General features: G+C 42.1%; 1 long non-coding RNA gene across 4 annotated transcripts in view; it reads left to right on the forward strand.

The window, feature by feature from the left end:
- The window catches only part of LOC131492233 (uncharacterized), a 53,053-nt gene that overhangs the window by 15,750 nt on the left and 15,008 nt on the right, over positions 1–22,295 (forward strand). For 3 of the 4 annotated variants that reach the window (XR_009251941.1, XR_009251944.1, XR_009251943.1), the window contains one exon: positions 5,994–6,148. This is a non-coding gene — a long non-coding RNA (uncharacterized LOC131492233). Of the gene's footprint in view, positions 1–5,993; positions 6,149–8,455; positions 8,696–22,295 lie in introns of those variants that run through there. The other variant, XR_009251942.1, reaches the window with a different exon arrangement.

Genomic DNA, 22,295 nt, shown 5'->3' on the forward strand with positions numbered 1-22,295 from the left:
TGTGTTTATATGAGTAGGTTCTCTTGTGTCCTGGGAGCAGTTGTAATTGGTACTTTGTCTCATGATACCTTATGGGAGTTTTGCCCCTGAAATTGAGACATGTTTCTGTTCATTCTTTTATGTAGAATTTCTACCTCCCTTTTACAATGGCACAAAATAGCTCTGCAACTCATATTGTATTTAAAAGCTGAATTACCTGTGAATTAAGATAAACATACTTGAGACCAATGAATATGCACAGGTAATGTGTTTCCTCAGAAAACACATTTCCAGGCCCCATGCAGGACTCCAGGAATCCCCATCTCCTCAGAGGTCCCTGTGGCCTTGCACAGAAGATGTCTTTGTCAGGGAGGGAAGCAGAGTGAGGACAGGCGTGGGATGGCAGGTAGAGCTTTGACCTTGGGGTGGCCCTGGATCTCTGTGTGGTTCTGGTCATTTCTTTCATTCCTTCATGTTCTGTCTGTTCTCAATGTGCAAAGAAAAAGTCTTCAGATCTGGTGGAAGAGGACACCAGAGGGGTCCTGGACACAGAAGCCTGCCTCTCTGGAATACATTCCTTTATTAGACTGGCATTACTGCCATCAATCTTCTAGAATAGGACTCCTTGGCTTTCTGCATTTGTAAACATGGGCTGTGAAGGGTGGCGACAGTAGTTTTTACTTGTGGCATCTGGTACTTTCAGGCTATAGGTGGGACCTCATGGAAGGGTAGAGTTTTCTGACACTGATGCTCTGTTCTACTAGAACCCATGAATGAACAAGGGGCCAGGTGCTGACACCTGCTTCATTGTGTTTCAGCTCCTGTGGGCGTTCTGCTTCTGTCTGTCATACCAACACACCTGTCACTTCTGTAGGTCCCTATGGGTGCAAGAGGACCTCCTTCTTTCCCAGGTCCATCCCCCACAGATACCCTTTATCACTGTTCATGGGCTCTATGGGCTGCCTCCAGCTCCTTGATGTTCTCAGGGACAGGACCCACCACCTCCACCTCGACTATTTGTGAGATGAACTGAGCTGTATGAGTTGACATGTTCAGCACGTTCAGCTTTTGTGTTGTTGAGTCTTTGAGAAGACGTAGAGATGGCCTCACATGCTTTGTAATGCAAGGGTGCTGCTGGATGAGGACACTGTTAAGATTCCTCAAGTTTCTCAGGACATACATATGTTGGGCTGTGTCATTTCCATTACTGAGCTGGGCTGCATATATACTTTGTGGAGAAGGAAAGAGTCTTTTAATAGAAAAGCAGGCATATTAGTTCTGCAGATGTGCCCAGTACACAGTCCATATCCCTGGCTCTGTGAGAGATGAGGCAAACCCTTTTCCATCAGGGGCTTCAACTGTCCTAATGGAGAGAGAGTCACATGCGTTAAATTACATGGAGCTTCTGGTCTACAATAATGGCAGCTCCAATAATGGGTCCTCAAGTACAAGAGACGGAGACATGAATCTCATGGGAATGAATTGGAGACTGTTCATGAGAAGGGAGAGCTGAGATGGTGCAGAGGGGACGGTGTTGGACTCAGTGAGATGGAATTGGAGGCCATTTGTGGCAGGGCCCACAACCTGGGCAGGGAGAGTGAGCGACGAGTAACATCCACCCAGAGCTGCTGTATGGGTTCAAGGATAGTTCATGCAGGTATCCTCTCTGAAATGTCATTGTGGCCAAAGTGCACCTAGTTCATTATCTAAATAAAGACTGTTGTTTCCCTTGGAGGTTCTCCTGAAGGTTCTGGATCCTTGTGAAAGAATGCCCTGGAGAATTGTGGTTTAACTTGGTTCTTATGGGATGCTTGTCTGCCTAAGTTTGTGTGCCTCTGTGAGACTAAATGTGATGAAGGGTTGTAGATTAGTTGTGTGGCTACCTTGGCCTTCAGCCTGAATCAGACTCTTAGCAGGAATTCAGGGTTGACCAGGAAACGCCCCTGCTGGAATCTTGTTACCACACCCCTGAACCTACTGTCATGACCCTGCATGAAGATTTGCATCTCTGAAACTTCCCTCACAATTTCTAGAGGCACTGCCTGAGATCCTGCTGTCTCAGCCCTAATGCCATCTCTCAGTGGGGCCATCTCAGAGCCTCAGCATTGTAATCTGAGAAGCAGGAACAATGTTGGTCTCTGAGGTCAGTGCGATGAAGAGGTGGTTAAGCACATAAGGAATTTGTAAAATGTATGGGATGAGTGGGCATTCACCCTTCTCAGGGTGGAAATGAATGTATCTGCACACAGAAGATCATCAACAGATGTTCATTCAGTTTCATGAAACTAAGGGTATAATGCCTGAGGTTGGGAGATTGGCAATTTCTGTTTCAAAAGATACAACAAAGACACCTGTGTTTTTTCTATTAAAATTCAGGTCCTACTTTACAAAGAAGGAAAAGATAAGTATGAGAATGTGTATATTCAGGCATCTACATCTAAGATCTGGGGTAGACACACAAATGCAGCCAACAAATATGTGCTCATCCAAGGCCACAGATGTATTGTAGAAGACAAAATGCATAGAGGAGAACAGAAGATCCCTTTGCAATAACTCAAAATCACTTTGACGTAGAGGGCAATCCGTTTGAAATTTGAAGAGGACACTGAACCATTACAAACCAGCTATGGTTATTATATATTTAGAGATGGTGTCTAATCTGCCCCTTGGTCTGAATGCTTTCCCTGCCCACCCTGTCCACTCCACTTTGTCCTTCCTAATGTCCCCTAATACACTTGTCACAGTTGTGTTTCTGTGTCAGCGTCTGCTTCCAGGAAAATCAACACTCATTCTCCATCAAGTGTACACTTTGGGGTTCCTGTATATGCAGTTAGCCAACACATAGTATGTACACGATTGGTGGAAGAAGACAGATCATTCTTTGGGGTTGTAATGCCTGGAAGGGACCTATGGTTCCATCTGAGGAGTTGGATACATCCTTTAGGGAGATCTGGTGGTGGTTGTTATATCTGTAGATAGATGCTCATGAGCACACAGCGTGCGTGCTAGTTGATGGGGTTTGTGCTGATGAGGAGGGTAGGTATCTGTCTCCAGGAAAGGGTCTCTTCCGATGGTGAGGAATGGATTCAGGAGACCAGTAAGGAGGCCTTGCATTAACTCAGCTCTTGTGCCCTTGTGCACCTTACCAGCTGCCCCCAATAGCACCAATCCAGGTGGCCTCCAAGGGGGTAAATGGCACAGCTTTTGTGGTGAGTCACATGATGTCTCACAAAACTTCCCCTGTTGCCTTATTGAGGGATGGGGAGGGCAGAGCTCCATGGTCTGAGATAGTTCCTTGGACACCACCCAGGAGAGTTGTGTGTAAGCATATGGCTCCTTCTACATCGGCCAAGCCAATCCACTTTGTCCCAGGGACACTGAACCCTGTGAGCCCCTTTTTCCTCCCAGGTTAGGGGAGCAGCCAGCCCTCCAGGAGCTTTTGGGTCATGGCTGGGCCACCAAGGGTAAATGTCTGGCTATCCACATGCTGCCAGCATTGCTCTAGCAAATGTCAACATGAGCAGCTGCTGTATAGGGGATTCTCCTTCATTGTGATCAGGGCCTGGGACAAAACAAAACATGAGAGAGGGAGAGACAGGAATGCCCTGTGGTCCTGGACAGGGCTGCATGCACAGAGCAGATATCCTGAAGCCTGGGGAGAGGTGGAGAAAAAGACAGGCAGGGAGAGAGACACTGAATTTGTGATAGGGGAATTGGGCAAGTCCTAGAGAGTGAAAGGAAGAAATAGAGATGTGGTTAGAGAGAAACAGAGACAAAGAGGAAGTACAAGGGGGAAATCCAGGAATGTGGATGGGGTGAGATGGGCCAGGGGAGAGGGGATGTATGAAGTGTCTCTGAGTGCTGGGGCAGAAATGGTAGGTATCATGGGCATCAGTTTTCTGTGACTCCAAGACTCCAACATCCCTGGGGCCAAGCTTTGCAGAGGCTATTGCATTTGAAAAGATGGGTATCCCTCATTTCTCCTGGAATTGTGGGGGCACAGCCTCATGTTCTGTCATAGAGAGGGATGTCTTGAGGGAGAGTGTGCTGCTCATTGGCAGGTAAACGCCAGAGCCTACCCTGTGGGGAGGGGACCCGGACCCATCTCCCTCACTGCCCCAGGCCCTGTTGGATTTCCCCAACACTCCCTACCAGCTGGTCTTCCTCATGTTCTGAACCCAGGCATCAGGCATTGTGTTGCCCCCAGGTCTGGCAGTCTGTACCTGGCAGAGTTGAACTGCTGATATTGATAAAAAGTATTTGACAAGAAGGTCCATATTCTCCCTCTGGAACTAGCGGTGTGCATCAAGATCGTGGGTTTCTATCCTCCTGTCCACTGCCAAACTGAGGATGCCAGATGGTAGGTGAACCCTTTAAAACACCATAGTCTTCTCTTACATCAAATTCAAAGACATTTTCTTGTCCCAGCTTTCTTTTAATTTTGAAGAGATGACAATTAGTAATTGAAGGCATAATGGTCCTATAGGAATTTGACATATATGACTGATGGACATTATTTCATACATCTATATCCCTAAAGCACATTTCATTGGAAATATTAGCCAAGGATACATACAGTAAATTCATAACAGATGTGTAGCTCCCTGTAAGTTGCATTCTGACCCTGTCACATATGTGTCATCAAATATATTATTAGTGACTATTTAGATAAGCTCTCAACATCAAGATGTGATATTAGAGAATCTGGTATAAATGGAGTTTCACAGATTCTAAATTAGGAATGATTTTTTAAATTTATAATGATTCTGTTTTTCTTTTTTGGAGACAGCCTGAGGGAGGAAGGGGGGAGAGAGAAGGAGACACCGAATCTGGGGCAAGCTCCAGGCTCTGAGCTGTCAGGACAGAACCTGACACAGGGCTCAATCTCATGGACTGCAAGATCATGACCTGAGGGGAAGTCGGACGCCTAACTGACTAAGCCACCCAAGCGCCCCAGGAATGATAGTTCATTGGCAAAAAAACAGAAATTAAAGATAGCGTAAAGGATGTCGACTTTTAATTGAAATATTCTTCACACATTTGTTGTATTAGTTTTAGGCATACATTTTAGTCATTCCATATGTCTATAAATTATGTTGTACTTTAGCACAAGTGTAGCTATCTTGTGAAAGCATGCAACAATATTATTACAGGATTGACTCTATTCCATTGGCTGTCCCTTGTATCCCTAGGACTCACTCATTCCATAGCTGGAAGCGGTTATCTCTCTCTAAGGTGTCAATTCTTTATCTAACCTAAATAGTCTGGTGGCAAACACAATTACTTGCTCAGCATGTGTAAATTGGCGGTCTATTTTTCTGTGGACATTGCTTAAAACATTACAAATGATGTCATTATGTTAATAAATTCAGTTTCATTCTTCACTCAAAAGAAAGGAGAAGGAAAAGATTTCTTTGTGTCCCAGGCCCTGTCACTAAGACCCTTCCCAATGTGGAGAACAGGCTGAGTTGTCCAGAGCACCTTCAGTCCCTCAGCTGAGCGACCAGGGCCTTCAACATTGCAGGAATTCCCATGGTAGCCAGCAGAGAGAGCTCAAGCACCACAGACCCGGAGGGGCGGGTTCCTCTGCCCAGGCAGTGATGGCCAGCAGAGGGCGCACCATCGGCTTTTCTGACCCAGGGTACTTCAGAGCAGGAAGGGCTGCTGTTGCTCCCAGAGGACTCAGGGCCTCTGCCGCTGTCTCAGTACAGAGAGCAGAGCTGCGTTTCCAGCGGGTTCTGCCGCCCGCCCCAGGGGAGACCTTGGGAGCTTTGCAACAACTTGGCATCTCCTGAGTCTCCAGAGAGAAGCTGCCTTTTTGTACTGAGTGCTGAGGAGGGGGCGCTGGGTGGTTTCCCTGGGCAAGCTGGTTGCTAAGCAGCACAGGCCCTTGCATTTTCTGGGCTGTTCCCGTGTTTCATTCCTCCACTTACCGGACGTATTTTATTAAAGGACTCGTGGATTGCGGGGTCCCACGACATCACCTCATAGATGCAGTCGATGGTTTGTTCAAGATTCAGGCTTGTTTCCAGGAAGAAACCCTAACAAATTCAGAAGAACGGGAGCTGCATTCCATTAGGACGTGAATACATGAAATGTTTGTCTCAGGACCTTCTAGAAGAATGAGCTGGGACCCACTTTCCGAGTCCTGCTGGAACCAGAGACCGAGGTAAGGGCACAAACTGTCCCCCACATCATACATGCTTTTAAAAAAATTTATGGTTATTTTTCCAACCTAATGAAGTGATTGAAAACTACAGAAAACCCCGTAGGTAGGTGTCTTAACCTTATGTTATCTTTTACTTTAAATTGCACTTAGTAAACATACAGTGTAATATTAGTTTCAGGTGTACAATATAGAGCAACACGTCCACGCGTCACCTGGTGCTCATCCCAGGTGCACTTCTTAATTCCCAGCAGCTGTTTCATCCATTCCCCCACCTCACTGTGGAACCCCTCAGTTTGTTTTCTAGTTAAGAGTCTGTTTGTCACTGTCTCCTCCCCCCCCCTTTGTTTTGTTTTATTTCCATGTGTTAGTGAAATCATCTGGTATTTGTGTTTCTCTGATAGGCTTATTTCACCCAGCATAACATTCTCTTGCTCCATCCACCTCGTGGAAAATGACAAGATTTCATGTTTTTACGGCTAAATAATATTACATTCCATATACTACATCTCAGTTTTATTCATCAGTTGATGGATGCTTGGTCAGTTTCCGTAATTTGGTATAGAAAATGCTGCTGTAAACATCATGGTGCATGTATCCCTTTGAAGAATTATTTTTGTATTCTTTCTGTAAATACCTCGTAGTGAAATTGCTGGATCGTAACATAGTTCTATTTCCATTTTTTTTTGACGAATCTCCATGATGTTTTCCAGAGTGGCTGCACCAGTTTTCATTCCTTCTCACAATGCAAGAAGGTTTCTCTTTCCCCACAGCCTTGTCAACACCTGCTGTTTCATCATTCATTGATTTTAGTCATTCTGACAGATGTGCCATGTTATCTCATTGTACTTTTGAATTGTATTTCCCTGAAGATGAATAATGCTGAGCATCTTTTCATGTGTCTCTTGGCTATGTTTATGTCTTCCTTGGGAAAATTTCCATTCATGTCATCTGCCCATTTTTAATTGGATTTCTCATTTTTTGGGTGTATACCTTTATATATTTTGGACGGTAACCCTTTATCAGATGTCGTTTACAAATATTATTCTGTAGGTGTTTTAGTTTTGTTATTTCCTTGGTGACAGAAGCTTTTTATTTTTATGAAGTCCCATTATTTTTGCTTGTGTTTCCCTTACCTCAGGAGATATATCTACAAAGATGTTTGTACAGCCAATGTCAAATAAGATACTGCCTGTGTTAGGTATCCTCTGGGATTATTATGGTTTCAGGTTTCACACATAGGTCTTTATCCGTGTTGGATTTATTTTTGTGTATGTTGTAAGAAAGTGGTCCATTGTTTTTGTTTTGTTTTCCAGGTTGCTGTCTAGTTTTTCCAAAACCATATGTTGAGGAGACTTTTTTAAAGTTTATGTATTTATTTTTGAAAGAGAGAGAGAGCATGCAGAAGAGGGGCAGAGAGAAATGGAGAGGGAGAATCCCAAGCATGCTCTGCACTGCCCTGAGATCATGATCTGAGTTGAATCCACAATCACATGCTTTGGAGCCACACATGTGTCCCAAGAGTATCTTTTTTTCCCCATTGGATATCCTTTCCTGCTTTGTTGAGAATTAATTGACCATATACGTGTGAGTTCATGTCTGGGTTTCCGTTCTATTGATCTCTGCGTCTGTGTTGTTGTTGTTGTTGTTGTTGTTGTTGTTGTTGTTTGCCAGTACCATACTGTTCTGTTCAGTACAGCTTTATAATATAACCTAAGGTCTAGAAGTGTGATGACTCCAGCTTTAGTTTTGGTCTTCAATTTCTTTTGGCTGTTTGGGGTCTTTGTCATTCCATACAAATTTTGGGATTATTCTAGTTCTGTGACAAATGTTTTGTTTGTGTGGTAGGGATTTCATTATATGTGTAGATTGTTTTGTGGAGTGTAGACCTTTTAACAGTATTTTGTTCTTCATATCCATGAACATGAAATGTGTTTCCTTTACTTTGTGTCCTCTTCCATTTCTTTCATCAGTGTTTCATAGCCTTTAGAGTACAGATCTTTTACCTCTTTAGTTAGGTTTATTCCAGGTATCTTGGGGTATTTGGTGTACCTGTCAATGGGATTGATCCCTTACTTTCTCTTTCTGTTAATTCATTATTCATCTACAGAAATGCAATAGATTTATGTACATTGATTTCTGTATATTTTGATTTGTCGAATTCATATAGCAATTCTAACAATTTTGGGGGGAGTCTTTCATGTTTTTTATAGAAAGTATCATGTCAGTTCCAAATAGCGAAAGTTCTAGTTCTTCCTTGCCAATTTGGATGCCTCTTATTTCTTTTTGTTGTCTGATTGCTGTGGCTAGGACTTCTAGTACTATGTGGAATAAATGGTGAGAGGGAACATCCCTGTCTTGTCCCTGACGTTGGAGGAACAACTTTCAATTTTTCCCCATTGAGGATGAGATGAGCTGTGGGTTTTTCATAGATGACCTTTATTATGTGCAGGTAGGTTGAGTCCCAATCTACTTGCTAGGGGGTTTTATCGTGAATGGATGTGACATTTTGTCAAATCGTTTTCCTGCATGTCTTGAAAGCATCATATTGTTCTTGGGGCGCCTGGGTGGCGCAGTCGGTTAAGCGTCCGACTTCAGCCAGGTCACGATCTCACGGTCCGTGAGTTCGAGCCCCGCGTCAGGCTCTGGGCTGATGGCTCGGAGCCTGGAGCCTGTTTCCGATTCTGTGTCTCCCTCTCTCTCTGCCCCTCCCCCGTTCATGCTCTGTCTCTCTCTGTCCCAAAAATAAATAAAAAACATTGAAAAAAAAAATTTTAAAAAAAAGAAAGCATCATATTGTTCTTATCCTTTCTTCTATTACTGTGGTGCATCATGTTGATTGATCTGTGAATGTGGAACCATGCTTGCAGCCCAGAAATATATCCCACTTGATTATGGTAAATGATTATATTAATGTATTGTTGACTTTAATTTGAAGGTATTTTGATGTGAATTTATGCATACATACTCATCGCGGTATTGGTCTGTAGTTTTATTTAAAAATTTTAAAACATATTTAAAATATTTACTTAGAGACATAGAGTACATAAAAGTGAGGGAGGGGCAGAGAGACAGGGAGAGAGAGAATCCTGGCCATGCTCCACACTGTCAGCACAGGGTCCAACGTGGGACTTGAACCCATGCGCTGTAAGATAATGTCCTAATCCGAAATTAAGAGTTGGACACTAAGCCGACCGAGCCACACAGGCGCCCTGGCAGTTTTCCTGTTTAGTGGAGGCTTTATCTGGTTTTGGTATCAGGGTAATGATGGCCTCATAAGATGAATTTGTAAGTTTTCCTTCTTTTTTTATTTTTTGTAATAATTCAAGAAGAATACATATTATCTCTTCCTTAAATGGATGGTAGAATTCATTACTGAAGCCATCTGACACTGAACTCTTGTGTTGGGGGGATTTTTTTATTACTGATTTAATTTCTTTCTGTTTTCAGATTTTATGTATCTTCCCATTTCAGTTTTGGTAGTTTGTGTGTTTCTAGGAATTTGTCCATTTTTCTCAGAGTGTCCAATTTGTTGCATATAGTTTTTCATAATATTATCTTCTAACTGTATTTTTGTGGTGTTGACTGTTATTTCTCCTGTGTTATTTTTGATTTTTTTTACTTGAGTCCTTTCCTTCTTCTTTGTGAAAAGTATGCCTAGGAGGTTTTCATGTTGATTACTGTTTTCAAGGAACCAGCCCCTGGTTTCATTGATTTGGTCTAGTGTCTTTTTGGTTTGTATATCCCTTATTTCTGCCTTAATCTCTATTATTTCCTTCCTTGGCTGTTCTTCTCATTCCTTTAGTTATAAGTTAGGATTGTTTGGGATTTTTCTTGCTCTTTATGGTAGGCTTGTACTGCTATATACTTCTATCATAGACTGCTTCTGCCGCATTCCAAATATTTTTACCAGTGTATTTTCATTTTCATTAGTTTCGGTGTATTTTCTCATTGATTTCCTGTTTGACCCATTCATTTGGTAGCATGTTATTTAACCTCCCTTTATTTGTGGCCTTTCCCCCTGTGTGTGTGTGTGTGCGCGCGCGTGTGCATGGTTAACTTCAAGTTTCCTAGCTTTGTGGTCAGAAAAAATGCGTGGTCTGATCTCTGTCTTTGGGTACCTGTTGAGGCCTGATTTGTGACCTAGAATGTGATCAATTATGGAGAATGCCCCATGTGCACTTAAAAAGAATGTGTACTCTGTCATTTTAACATGGAGTGTTCTGAATATATCTGTTAAACCCATCTGGTCCAGTGTGTCATTCAAAGCCATTGTTTCCTTGTTGATTTTCTGTTTACAGGTTCTGTCCATTGATGTGAGTGATGTGTTAAAGTCCTCTACTATCGTTATATTATTATAAATGAGTTCTTTTATGGTTGTTGTTCAATGTTTTATATACTTGGTGGTTGCATGTTGGGGGCATCAAAATTTACAATCATTGGATCATCTTTTTTGTTTGTCCCCTTAATATGAGATAGTGTTCATCTTCATCTCTTGTTACAGCTTTATTTATTTTTTAAATTTAAGTCTTAGTTGACATACAGTGCATTCTCAGATTCAGGAGTAGAATTCAGTGATTCATCCCTTACATACAACACCCAGTGCTCATCACAACAAGTGCTATTCTGAATACAGGTCCCCCATCTAGCCCAGAGCCAACCCATCTCCCTCCATGAACCTTCACTTTTTTTTCTCTATCATTAAGAGACACATGTGGTTTGTTACCACTCTTCTCTTTTCCTGCCCCCTTCCCATGTTTTCATCTGTTTTGTTTCTTCAATTCCACATGAGTGAAATCGTATATTTGTCTTTCTCTGATTGACAAATTTCACTTAGCATAACACATTCTAGCTCCATCCACATCGTTGCAAATGGCAGGATTTCATTCTTTTTGAAGCTGAGACATATTTGATTGTATATACATATGTATGTATGTGTGTATGTACACACATACATACATATACACACATGCATATACATGAATACACAGACACACACATACACAGGCCCCACAACTTCTTTATACCTTCATCAGTTGATGGATACTTGGGCTTTCTCCATAATTTGGCTACTGTTGATAAAGCTGCTATAAATATTGGGTGCATACAATTTTACTACTAGGTATTGGCCTAAAGGGTACCAAACTGCAGTCTCGGTTTTAAAGTTTTTTTGCCCAATATAAGTATTGCTACTGGGTTTCTTTTGATATTATTGGCATGATAAATGTTTTTTCATTCTCTCAATTTAAATCTGCAGGTGACTTAAGTCCAAATAAGGCTTTGTAGGCAGCACCTAGATAGGCCTTGTTTTTTTTGTTTGTTTGTTTGTTTGTCTCTTTTCTTTTCTTTTTTTTTTTTTTTTTTGTCCATTCTGACCCCCTATCCAATGTCTTTTGATTGGAGCATTTAGTCGATTTACATTCAGAGTAATTATTGATAGGTATATATTTAGTGCCCTACTAGTTGTTTTGCCATTGTATCTTGATGTTTTCTCTGATCCTTTCTTGTCTGTAACAATTTTGGTCTTTCATTTCCACTCAAAGAGTCTGATTTAAATATTCTTTTCTTTTGACTGGTAGTACATTTCTTTACTTATTTTTAATATTTCTTCTTTTTAAAAATTTAAGCCCAAGTTAGTTACCTAATAGTGGAATACAGTTTAAGGATTAGAATTTAGTGATCCATCAATTACAAAATATATCCAGTACTCATCCCAAGTTCTGTCCATAATGCCCATCACCCATTTAACCCATACCCCTATTCAGTAACCCTCCAGGAACTCTGAGCTTCTTCCCTCTATTTATGGTGTCTTATCGTTTGACTCCATCTCTGTTTGTATCCTGTTTTTGCTTTCCTTTCACTACGTTCTTCAGTGTTATGAATTCTCTCATCTGTGGAATTTAATATGATGTGTGTCTTTCTCTGACATATTTTGCTTATCATAATAAAGTCCAGTTCACTCCACGTTGTTGCAAATAGCAACATTTCACTCCTTTTGATCGCCGAGTAATATTCCATTGTATGAATATACCACATCTTCTTTATCCATTCATCTGTCAATGGTCATTTGGCCTCTTTGCATAATGTAGCTATTGTTGATAATGCTGCTATAAACATTGGAGTGCATGTGCCACTTCGAGTCAGCGTTAGTGTATCCTTTGTGTAAATACCTAGTAGTGCAATTGCTGGGTCCTAGTTCAGTTCTATTTTTGGTTTTTGTAACGAATCTCCATACTATTTTCCAGAGTGGCTACACCATTTTGCATTCCCACCAGCATTGCAAAACCTTTGCCTTTGCATCCTTGCCAACATCTGTCGTTTCCTGAGATGTTAATTTTAGCCATTCTGATAGGCGTGAGGGGATATCTCATTATGGTTTTGATGTGTATTTCACTTATGAGGAATGAGGTTAAGCATCTTTTCGAGTGTGACCAATCTGGATGTCATGTTTGTTAAAGTGTCTCTTCATGTCTTTTGCCCATTTCTTCACTAGATTATTTTGTTTTTGGGTGTTGAGTGTGATAATTTTTTATAGATTTTGGATACTAACCCTTTATCTGATATGTCACCTGCAAATATCTTCTCCCATTCCATTCACTTGCCTTTTAGTTTTGCTGATTGTGTCCTGTGCTGTGCAGAAGCTTTTTATCTTGATGTCCCAATAGTTTATTTTGGTTTTTATTGCCCTTGCTTCTGGAGGCATGACAAACAAGAAGTTGTTGCGGTCAGGATCAAAGAGGTAGGTTGCCTGTTTTCTCCTCTAGGATTTTGATGGTTTCTTGGCTTACATTTAGATGTTTCATCCATTTTGAGGTGTGTGTGTGTGTGTGTGTGTGTGTGTGTGTGTGTGTGTGTGAGAGAGAGAGAGAGAGAGAGAGAGAGAGAGAGAAGTTTAAGAACATAGTCCAGGTTCATACTTCTCACTGTTCAGTTTTCCCAGTACCATTTGCTGAAGAGACTTTTCTTTTTCCTTTGGATATTCTTTCCTGCTTTGTGAAAGATTATTCAGCCATATGTTTGAGGTTCCATTTCTGGGTTCCCTATTCTGGTCCTTTGATCTATGTGTCCGTTTTTGTGCCCGTACCATACTGTCTTGATGATTGCGGCTTTCTAATGCACCATAAAGTCCAGAATTGTAATGTCTCCATCTTTGTTTTTCTTTTTCAACATTACTTTGGCTCTTTGGGGTCTTTTCTGGTTCCATACAATTTTAGGATTGTTGTTTCTAGCTCTGTGAAAAATGCTGGTGTTATTTTGATAGGAATTGCATTGAATTTGTCAATTGCTTTGGGTAGTATTGACATTTTCTTTTTCAATATATGAAGTTTATTGTCAAATTGGTTTCCATACAACACCCACTGCTCATCCCAAAAGGTGCCCTCCTCAATACCCATCACCCACCCTCCCCTCCCTCCCACCCCCCATCAACCCTCAGTTTGTTCTCAGTTTTTAACAGTCTCTTATTATGCTTTGGCTCTCTCCCACTCTAACCTCTTTTTTTTTTCCTTCCCCTCCCCCATGGGTTTCTGTTAAGTTTCTCAGGATCCACATAAGAGTGAAACCATATGGTATCTGTCTTTCTCTGTATGGCTTATTTCACTTAGCATCACACTCTCCAGTTCCATCCACGTTGCTACAAAGGGCCATATTTCATTCTTTCTCATTGCCACGTAGTACTCCGTTGTGTATATAAACCACAAATTCTTTATCTATTCATCAGTTGATGGACATTAAGGCTCTTTCCATAATTTGGCTATTGTTGAGAGTGCTGCTATAAACATTGGGGTACAAGTGCCCCTATGCATCAGTACTCCTGTATCCCTTGGGTAAATTCCTAGCAGTGCTATTGCTGGGTTATAGGGTAGGTCTATTTTTAATTTTCTGAGGAACCTCCACACTGCTTTCCAGAGAGGCTGCACTAATTTGCATTCCCACCAACAGTGCAAGAGGGTTCCCATTTCTCCACATCCTCTCCAGCATCTATGGTCTCCTGATTTGTTCATTTTGGCCACTCTGACTGGTGTGAGATGATATCTGAGTGTGGTTTTGATTTGTATTTCCCTGATAAGGAGCGACGTTGAACATCTTTTCATGTGCCTGTTGGCCATCCGGATGTCTTCTTTAGAGAAGTTTCTATTCATGTTTTCTGCCCATTTCTTCACTGGGTTATTTGTTTTTCGGGTGTGGAGTTTGGTGAGCTCTTTATAGATTTTGGAGACTAGCCCTTTGTCTGATATGTCATTTGCAAATATCTTTTCCCATTCTGTTGGTTGCCTTTTAGTTTTGTTGGTTGTTTCCTTTGCTGTGCAGAAGCTTTTTATCTTCATAAGGTCCCAGTAGTTCATTTTTGCTTTTAATTCCCTTGCCTTTGGGGATGTGTCAAGTAAGAAATTGCTACGGCTGAGGTCAGAGAGGTCTTTTCCTGCTTTCTCCTCTAGGGTTTTGATGGTTTCCTGTCTCACATTCAGGTCCTTTATCCATTTTGAATTTATTTTTGTGAATGGTGTGAGAAAGTGGTGTAGTTTCAACCTTCTGCATGTTGCTGTCCAGTTCTCCCAGCACCATTTGTTAAAGAGACTGTCTTTTTTCCATTGGATGTTCTTTCCTGCTTTGTCAAAGATTGGTTGGCCATACGTTTGTGGGTCTAGTTCTGGGGTTTCTATTCTATTCCATTGGTCTATGTGTCTGTTTTTGTGCCAATACCATGCTGTCTTGATGATGACAGCTTTGTAGTAGAGGCTAAAGTCTGGGATTGTGATGCCTCCTGCTTTGGTCTTCTTCTTCAAAATTACTTTGGCTATTCAGGGCCTTTTGTGGTTCCATATGAATTTTAGGATTGTTTGTTCTAGTTTCGAGAAGAATGCTGGTGCAATTTTGATTGGGATTGCATTGAATGTGTAGATAGCTTTGTGTAGTATTGACATTTTGACAATATTTATTCTTCCAATCCATGAGAAGGGAATGTCTTTCCATTTGTTTATATCTTCTTCATTTACCTTCATAAGCTTTCTATAGTTTTCAGCCTACAGATCTTTTACATCTTTGGTTAGATTTATCCCTAGGTATTTTATGCTTCTTGGTGCAATTGTGAATGGGATAAGTTTCTTTATTTGTCTTTCTGTTGCTTCATTGTTAGTGTATAAGCACGCAACTGATTTCTGTACGTTGATTTTGTATCCTGCAACTTTGCTGAATTCATGTATCAGTTCTAGCAGACTTTTGGTGGAGTCTATCGGATTTTCCATGTATAATATCATGTCATCTGCAAAAAGCGAAAGCTTGACTTCATCTTTGCCAATTTGGATGCCTTTGATTTCCTTTTGTTGTCTGATTGCTGATGCTAGAACTTCCAACACTATGTTAAACAACAGCGGTGAGAGTAGGCATCCCTGTCGTGTTCCTGATCTCAGGGAAAAGCTCTCAGTTTTTCCCCATTGAGGATGATGTTAGCTGTGGGCTTTTCATAAATGGCTTTTATGATGTGTAAGTATGTTCCTTCTATCCCGACTTTCTCAAGGGTTTTTATTTAGAAAGGTTGCTGAATTTTATCAAAGGCCTTTTCTGCATCGATTGACAGGATCATATGATTCTTCTCTTTTTTTTCTTTATTAATGTGATGTATCACGTTGACTGATTTGCAAATGTTGAACCAGTCCTGCATCCCAGGAATGAATCCCACTTGATCATGGTGAATAATTCTTTTTATATGCTGTTGAATTCGATTTGCTAGTATCTTATTGATAATTTTTGCATCCATATTCATCAGGGATATTGGCCTGTAGTTCTCTTTTTTTACTGGGTCTCTGTCTGGTTTAGGAATCAAAGTAATACTGGCTTCATAGAATGAGTCTGGAAGTTTTCCTTCCATTTCTATTTCTTGGAATAGCTTGAGATGGATAGGTATTATCTCTGCTTTAAACGTCTGCTAGAACTCCCCTGGGAAGCCATCTGGTCCTGGACTCTTATTTGTTGGGAGATTTTTGATAACCGATTCAATTTCTTCGCTGGTTATGGGTCTGTTCAAGCTTTCTGTTTCCTCCTGATTGAGTTTTGGAAGAGTGTGGGTGTTTAGGAATTTGTCCATTTCTTTCAGGTTGTCCAATTTGTTGGCATATAATTTTTCATAGTATTCCCTGATAATTGTTTGTATCTCTGAGGGATTGGTTGTAATAATTCCATTTTAATTCCTGATTTTATCTATTTGGGTCATCTCCCTTTTCTTTTTGGGAAGCTTGCCTAGAGGTTTGTCAATTTTGTTTATTTTTTCAAAAAACCAACTCTTGGTTTCGTTGATCTGCTCTACCGTTTTTTTAGATTCTATATTGTTTATTTATGCTCTGATCTTTATTATTTCTCTTCTTCTACTGGGTTTGGGGTATCTTTGCTGTTCTGCTTCTATTTCCTTTAGGTGTGCTGTTAGATTTTGTATTTGGGATTTTTCTTGTTTCTTGAGATAGGCCTCGATTGCAATGTATTTTCCTCTCAGGACTGCCTTCGCTGCATCCCAAAGCATTTGGATTGTTGTATTTTCATTTTCGTTTGTTTCCATATATTTTTTAATTTCTTCTCTAATTGCCTGGTTGACCCACTCATTCTTTAGTAGGGTGTTCTTTAACCTCCATGCTTTTGGAGGTTATCCAGACTTTTTCCTGTGGTTGATTTCAAGCTTCATAGCATTGTGGTCTGCAAGTATGCATGGTATAATTTCAATTCTTGTAAACTTATGAACGGCTGTTTTGTGACCCAGTATGTGATCTATCTTGGAGAGTGTTCCATGTGCAGTCGAGAAAAAAGTATATTCTGGGGCGCCTGGGTGGCGCAGTCGGTTAAGCGTCCGACTTCAGCCAGGTCACGATCTCGTGGTCCGTGAGTTCGAGCCCCGCATCAGGCTCTGGGCTGATGGCTCAGAGCCTGGAGCCTGTTTCCGATTCTGTGTCTCCCTCTCTCTGCCCCTCCCCCGTTCATGCTCTGTCTCTCTCTGTCCCAAAAATAAATAAAAAACGTTGAAAAAAAATTAAAAAAAAAAAGTATATTCTGTTGCTTTGGGATGCAGTGTTCTAAATATATCTGTCAAGTCCATCTGATCCAATGTATCATTCAGGGCCCGTGTTTCTTTATTGACCGTGTGTCTAGATGATCTATCCATTTCTGTAAGTGGAGTGTTAAAGTCCCCTGCAATTACCACATTCTTATCAATAAGGTTGCTTATGTTTATGAGTGATTGTTTTATATATTTGGGGGCTCCGGTATTCGGCGCATAGATATTTATAATTGTTAGCTCTTCCTGATGGATAGACCCTGTAATTATTATATAATGCCCTTCTTCATCTCTTGTTACAGCCTTTAATTTAAAGTCTAGTTTGTCTGATATAAGTATGGCTACTCCAGCTTTCTTTTGGCTTCCAGTAGCATGATAAATAGTTCTCCATCCCCTCACTCTCAATCTAAAGGTGTTCTCAGATCTAAAATGAGTCTCTGGTAGACAGCAAATAGATGGGTCTTGTTTTTTTATCCATTCTGATTCCCTATGTCTTTTGGTTGGCGCATTTAATCCATTTACATTCAGTGTTATTATAGAAAGATACGGGTTTAGAGTCATTGTGATGTCTGTATGTTTTATGCTTGTAGTGATGTCTCTGGTACTTTGTCTCACACGATCCCCCTTAGGATCTCTTGTAGGGCTGGTTTAGTGGTAACAAATTCCTTCAGTTTTTGTTTGTTTGGGAAGACCTTTATCTCTCCTTCTATTCTAAATGACAGACTTGCTGGATAAAGGATTCTCGGCTGCATATTTTTTCTGTTTAGCACACTGAAGATCTCGTGCCAATCCTTTCTGGCCTGCCAAGTTTCAAAAGAGAGATCAGTCACGAGTCTTATAGGTCTCCCTTTATATGTGAGGGCACGTTTATCCCTTGCTGCTTTCAGAATTTTCTCTTTATCCTTGTATTTTGCCAGTTTCACTATGATATGTTGTGCAGAAGATCGATTCAAGTTACATCTGAAGGGAGTTCTCTGTGCCTCTTGCATTTCAATGCCTTTTTCCTTCCCCAGTTCAGGGAAGTTCTCAGCTATGATTTCTTCAAGTACCCCTTCAGCACCTTTCCCTCTCTCTTCCTCCTCTGGGATACCAATTATGCGTATATTATTTCTTTTTAGTGTATCACTTAGTTCTCTAATTTTCCCCTTATACTCCTGGATTTTTTCTCTCTCTTTTTCTCAGCTTCCTCTTTTTCCATAACTTTATCTTCTAGTTCACCTATTCTCTCCTCTGCCTCTTCAATCCGAGCGTCGTCGTTTCCATTTTGTTTTGCATTTCTTTTAAAGCGCTTTTCAGCTCCTTGTGACTGTTCCTTAGTCCCTTGATCTCTGTAGCAAGAGATTCTCTGCTGTCCTCTATACTGTTTTCAAGCCCAGTGATTAATTTTATGACTATTATTCTAAATTCTCTTTCTGTTATATTATTTAAATCCTTTTTGATCAGTTCATTAGCTGTTGTTATTTCTGGAGATTCTTCTGAGGGGAATTCTTCCGTTTGGTCATTTTGGATAGTCCCTGGAGTGGTGGGGACCTGCAGGGCACTTCCCCTGTGCTGTGGTGTATAACTGGAGTTGGTGGGCGGGGCCGCAGTCAGACCTGATGTCTGCCCCCAGCCCACCGCTGGGGCCACAGTCAGACTGGTGTGTACCTTCTCTTCCCCTCTCCTAGGGGCGGGATTCACTGTGGGGTGGCATGGCCCGTCTGGGCTACTTGCACACTGCCAGGCTTGTGGTGCTGGGGATCTGACGTATTAGCTGGGGTGGGTAGGCAAGGTGCACGGGGGCAGGAGGGGCAGGCTTGGCTCGCTTCTCCTTAGGTGATCCACTTCAGGAGGGGCCCTGTGGCAGCAGGAGGGAGTCAGATCCGCTGCCGGAGGTTTGGCTCCGCAGAAGCACAGAGTTGGGTGTTTGCGCAGAGCGAGCAAGTTCCCTGGCAGGAGCTGGTTCCCTTTGGGATTTTGGCTGGGGGATGGGCGGGGGAGATGGCGCTGGCGAGCGCCTTTGTTCCCCACAAACTGAGCTCTGTCGTCTGGGGGCTCAGCAGCTCTCCCTCCCTTTGTCCTCCAGCCTTCCCACTTTCTGAGCAGAGCTGTTAACTTATGACCTCCCAGACGCTAAGTTGCGCTTGCTGTTGGAACACACTCCGTCCAGCCCCTCCGCTTTTGCCAGCCATACTCAGGGGCTCTGCTTGGCTGGGGGCTCTGCTTGGCCGGCAGGCTGCCCCTCTGCCCTGGCTCCCTCCCGCCAGTCCATGGAGCGCGCACTGCCTAGCTGCCCTTCCTACCCTCTTCCGTGGGCCTCTCGTCTGCGCTTGGCTCTAGGGACTCTGTTCTGCTAATCCTCTGGCAGTTTTCTGGGTTATTTAGGCAGGTGTAGGTGGAATCTAAGTGATCAGCAGGATGCGCGGTGAGCCCAGCGTCCTCCTATGCCGCCATCTTCCAACCTCCTCTAGTATTGACATTTTGACAATATTTGTTCTTCTAATCCATGTGCATGGGATTTTTTTGTGCCTTCTTCAACTTCTTTTATAGACGTTGTATGGTTTGTTCTTTTAATTTTTTTAATGTTTATTTATTTTTGAGAGAGTGAGCAAGCAAGCGAGAGCGCATGACCAGGGGAGGGGTAGAGAGAGAGAGGGAGACACAGGCTCTGAGGCAGGCCCCAGACTCTGAGCTGTCAGCACAGATCCCGTCGAGGGACTCAATCCCACAAATGCAGGATCATGCCCAGAACTGACGTTCTTAACGCACTTAACCAACTGAGCCACCCAGGAGACCCTCTATTGTTTTAACTGTATTGATCTTTTCCTTCTTTGGTTGGGTTTATCCCTGGGTATTTTATGGTTTTCAGTGCAGTTATAAATGACATCAATTCCTTGATTTCTCTTTCTGTTGATTCATTACTGGTGTATAGAAATGCAATCAACTTCTGCATATTGATCTTATATTCTGATACTTTCCTGAATTCCTGTATCAATCCTAGAAGTTTTTTGGTGGAGTCGTTTGGATTTTCCACGGAAAGTATCGTGTCTGTGAGCAGGGAAAGATTGACTCATCCTTGCCAACTTGGACACCTTGTATTCTTTTTGAGGTCTGATTGCTGAGGCTAGGACTTCCAACAGTATGGTGAATAATAGTGCTGAGAGTGGACATCCCTGTCGTGTTCCTGACCTTAGGGGGAAAGGTCTCAGTTTTTCGCGATTGAAGATGATATTAGCTGTGGGACTTTTGTATCTGGATATTCTCATGTTGAGGCACGATACTTCTATCCCTCCTTTCATGAGGTTTTTTTTCAGCAAGAAAGGATGCTGCTGCATTTTGTCAAATGTTTATTCTGCATCTATTGAGGAGATCATGTGGTTGTTATCCTTTCTTTTATCAATGTGATGTATCACATCAGTTGATTTGCAGATATTGAATCTATTGTGCATCCCAGGAATAAAATCCACCTCATTGTGCTGAATAATCCTTTTTATGTATTGTTGGATCTGGTTTGCTACTTTTTTTTTTAATTTTTTTTTCAACGTTTTTTATTTATTTTTGGGACAGAGAGAGACAGAGCATGAACGGGGGAGGGGCAGAGAGAGAGGGAGACACAGAATCGGAAACAGGCTCCAGGCTCTGAGCCATCAGCCCAGAGCCTGACGCGGGGCTCGAACTCACGGACCACGAGATCGTGACCTGGCTGAAGTCGGACACTTAACCGACTGCGCCACCCAGGCGCCCCACGGTTTGCTACTTTTTGTTGAGAATTTTTGCATCCAGGGTCATCAGGGAAATTGCCCTGTAGTTTTCCTTTCTGGTGGGGTCTTTGTCCAGTTTGGACTCAAGGCCAAGCTGGCCTCATAGAATGAGTTTGGAAGTGTTCCTTCCATTTCTCTGGCCATGACCTTATCTTGTTCTTTCATTTGGGATGCATTCCTCTTGTCTTGGCATTTTGGTTGAGTATTTGCCTTCTCTGTTACCAAAGCTCATTATGTTCCCTCCTCTGAGATGAATGGCTTTATGAAGAGGAGATCATCTAGTGTCCAAGGCCTGGCACATCACGGATTGTCTTTGGTGTGTATTGCATACACTGTTTTGTGTTCTGGCTGCACTATCCTTCAAGCCAGTTGTATGAGCAATGTATGGTCCTTGGCCAGAATGTGGTGAGAATTACCTAGGTCTGCTATGATCTGCTTGTTAAATGAGACTTGAAACGATTGCCACTAGAAGAGAAGCAGAACTGTCTGGTCGAGAGAGGTGGTGTGATCATGGGCTTCCACTGGTGTTCTGGGGAATGGGCCAGCTCCATTGGGACTGAGGTAAGCTTCAATGACCTAGGCCAGTCTCTCCAGAACACAGGGATGTGGGGTTGGTATAAGCATCTTAGGCACCCAGTGTGGGGATTGCCTTATTTCCAGCAGATGGCTCTGTGTTTTTTTGCTGGGAGGGGGGTGTGCAGAGCAGGGAAATGGCGCCACGCAGCTCTTCTGTCCTAGCTCTTTGTCCCCTCATTGTGAACACTGCTTCTTAGGGATGTTCTCCACGATGAGTGTGTAATCTCCTCAGTGTGTGCACCAGGCGTTGTACAGATCACTGTTTCAATGCCATCTGCCTGCAAGTTTTTTGCGCCTTCTCTTCAGGAGTAGGCCAGTGCTATCATAGCTGTATCCCAGCCAATACTGCTAACCTTTGAAACTCCACATTCTCAGGGTGACTGGATGGCTTGGTTAAGTGTCTGACTCTTGATCCTGGCTCAGATCATGACCTCTTGGTTGTGGGATTCTCTCTTTCCCTGTTGTCTTGCCCCTCTTTTGCATGTGCTCCCTGTCTCTAACTTGAATAAACTTAAAAAAAAAAATAGTGGCATGGAATACCTTATTTAGGCAAGACTGCCTCTCTGAGGGGAATGGCAGGGATCTATCAGTTAAATTTCCAGCACTGACTAGGAAATTCTTTGCTGACTGGTTAAAGGTTACATTCCTGCAGGAATGAAATTAGGTTTAGTGACATGTGGCCTTAACGTAAGTAACTCCATGATGGGCCTGTGATTTTTCTTAACATTCCAAACCCAAATTTTTACACATACATTTTTTTTCATTAAATGTATAGCCCTAAATAATATTTTAGCCA

Source organism: Neofelis nebulosa, chromosome 12, assembly GCF_028018385.1.
Source record: "Neofelis nebulosa isolate mNeoNeb1 chromosome 12, mNeoNeb1.pri, whole genome shotgun sequence".
NCBI classification, from domain to species: Eukaryota; Metazoa; Chordata; class Mammalia; order Carnivora; family Felidae; genus Neofelis; species Neofelis nebulosa.